Below are 3,246 nucleotides of genomic sequence, written 5' to 3'. Positions count from 1 at the left end.
TGCGAAGCCCGCCTCCATAGCTTCCCTCAAGGCATCGATAGCGTCCTTGACTTAGTAGGTTTTACTGCCATCAGCCGAGATATCCTCGCTATTAACAGACGACCCCGAACCTCTTTTGGAGCGTTTCCTGCCCATTTAAAAAAGAAAAGACCTAAGTTCAGGCGTAGACGATTGTGCAGAGCGTCAGAAACCGCTTCCGGACGCCATGCCGGCTAGACCCAGTCTGTATAAACTTAAAGCTGAGTGTTTATTTTTAGGGCCCATTTACATGGAAAGAGGATGATCCTAGTGCCAGGATCATCCTAGAATCTTGATTTGGTTTACATGCAAAAACGCAGCTCCTGGGATCAACTCTTAATTTGGTTTACATGAAGTTTACATGCAAGAATCTGTGTTCAGCGCGGTTGCAAAGCAAGATGGCGGGCGAAAAGGACAAAAAGTTAGGAGTTCTTCCTTATTTACTCGCTTTGATAACCGCCTTTCAGCATCAATTTGCCATTATATACAACTTGATATTTCAAACACAGCAACAGCGAGCTATGATTCTCCATCTAAGTCACACTGCCACCATTTCAAGGTTTCAAATAGCGAGGAGGAAGATCAGACGTGGACCTGTTCGCAGATTATGGCGAGCACCAGGACGAACGGAGGAGTGGTGGACAAATCTATGGACAGGCAAGCTACCAGACCACGAATGGAAAACAAACTTACGAATGACACGTGCCGTCTTCATGTCTGTGGCTGACGAACTGCGTTACTTTTTGGAGCCCCGTGAAGACTGTCCGAGACGTGGTGATGTGCTACAGTCAAACCAAGTGAAGCGTACCCCTTAAGATTGCATTAATGAAGTGATTATTTAAAACTTGAACCCGCTAGTCGTTTCAAGAATGCAATAATGAATTGATTATTCGAATATTGAACTCGCTCGCTCGATCCAAGAATACGGCTAAATTCGCTAACGGCTTCCGTTTTCGAAAAATCAATTCACTGTTGCGACTAGTAGGTTTCAAACCTACTAGTCTTTTCTAGAATGCAATACTCAATCGATTTTTCGGAAACGGAACCCGTTAGCCGTATTCTTGGATCGAATGAGCGAGTTCAATATTCGAATAATCAATTCATTATTGCATTCTTGAAACGACTAGCGGGTTCAAGTTTCAAATAATCAGTTCATTAATGCAATCTTGAGGGGTACGCTTCACTTGGTTTGACTGTAAGTGTTGAGAAGCAGCTAGCAATGACACTTTATTACTTGAAAGATCAGGGGTCTTTGCGAATGACTGCTAATAGTTTCGGCGTGGCAATATGCACCCTATCTGTTGTGTTGGAACTGGTGGCAAGGTTTAGACAAAGTTATTTTTATTTGATTTTTTGATTTTTGAGTTTTTTTTTAATACCTCTTGGTCGGCGCGTCGGGTATGTTATGGACGGGTCATTGGGTGAGTGAGTGAGAGATGTATGTATGTTACACCAATCACATTGGATGTACTTTAAACAGCCAATCAAATTTCTTGCTGTAAAGGTAAATGGTATGTGAGAAGATTTTTATTTTTAGTTATAAAGGTAACTTGATACTTTTGTTTTTCACAAGGAGTAAAATCAATATTAGAAGTCACAAATCATCCCTTGTAGTTCTTAGGACATGTTTTAGAGGAGACGAAACTATTTACATTTGAAGCAGTTCTATAAGATCGTATGTACATCAAAATTTCTGTTTCTTTCTTCCTGTACAATGTAGCCAGAAAACTTGTCAAATTAACTAAATTATTACTGCAAACAGTCCCTTAAATGCTTCTGTCTCCAGAGGCTTTTACTTCACAAAAAAATAACTCTTGCACGCTTTGCGTGCCTATGTTTAATATTTAGGTATGTGCCTTGATTACAAGGGAACTGGGGCCAAGGTATATTGCATTACCAAGCACTGAAGAAGAAATGGGCCAACTTCTTAAGAAAATGGAAGAGAAGTTTGGGTTACCGCAAGCCTTTGCCTGCATCAATGGAACACATAATTATTCCCATAAAACAACCCAGTGACAATGCACATGACTTTTTCTCCTACAAAATGAAATATACTATTAATGTGCAAGGGGTTTGTGACAGCAGTGGGAAGTTCATTGATGTTGATGCCAGGTGGCCAGGCAGTCTCCATGATGCTAGAGTCTTTTCTCAGTCCCGTATCAACAGAATGTTACGTGAAGAAGAACTCCCTATGATGTACAAGAGACTTTTACCAGGTGATGATAAAGTCCCAGTGATTCTACTTGCCGATCCTGCATATCCTTTATTACCATACTGTATGAAAGAGTACTCCAGCCCCAGAAATAATGAAGAAGTGATATTTAACAATATGCTTCGCTCTGCTAGGAATACAATTGAATGTGCATATGGTAGGCTAAAGACAAGATGGCAGGTTTTAAACAAAAGGCTGGACATTGGACTGAAAGATGTGCCAAACATGGTGTATGCATGTTTTGTGTTACATAACATTTGTGAAATTAATGGAATGACTGTTGATGAAGAGGATGTTCAACGCCAAATTGCCAGAGACAGGGAAGCGCAACCTCTCACACTACCTGACAGGCTGTGCAACTTCAATTCTGCTGAAGGTGTTCATGTAAGAAACATCATTACTCGGGTATTCAAAGAATATCTTCCCAATGCATGATAGTCTGTCAAGAATCTCTGAATCAAGAATATTACTAACAAGGATGTGAGAATGTAGAGCAGTTGTATTTAATTCAAGGCCATAGATTTTATTTCTTACCTTCCATGCTCTGTATGAAACATTATTCACTTCAGTGCAGTCTAAATCCAATGCAAATATGGTGAACATTAACTGTTTGGCCCCAGAAGAAACATTTGTGGTCTACCTTATAAAAATCAAGTCAGTGCATCAGTGTGCAGAGTTTTAATGCCATATTCCTATGCAACGGGAAGTTACAGGGACATTTATATTATCCAAACAGGAACACAAGGCTAAACAGGCCATGTTTATGAGAAACAAATAAGTAAAGCTCTAAGCTATTGTATTGTATCATATAGGTGTTGCCCCTCCTGGGAAAATCAAACAAAAGGCAATCCATTAAGTGGTTAGTATCGTTCGCTATAAATAGTTCAGTTTTCATACTTATTTGATCGCATTCATGTGAGTTGAACATAAAGAGATTTTTTCGCTAGGATTATAGCTTTGGTTCGTTTTTAGTTTCGTTTGTTTACAGCCTCATTAGTTCTTGGAGGTCTTCAAAT

At 39.8% G+C, this 3,246-nt stretch overlaps 1 pseudogene; it reads left to right on the top strand.

The window, feature by feature from the left end:
- The first annotated feature begins 431 nt into the window (after positions 1 to 431).
- LOC138050625 (uncharacterized) lies at positions 432 to 2,879 on the top strand (annotated as a pseudogene).
- Positions 2,880 to 3,246: the final 367 nt, after the last annotated feature.

Source organism: Montipora capricornis, chromosome 6 (genome assembly GCF_036669925.1).
Source record: "Montipora capricornis isolate CH-2021 chromosome 6, ASM3666992v2, whole genome shotgun sequence".
NCBI lineage: Eukaryota > Metazoa > Cnidaria > Anthozoa > Scleractinia > Acroporidae > Montipora > Montipora capricornis.
This window is presented reverse-complemented; position numbering and strand designations above follow the sequence as displayed.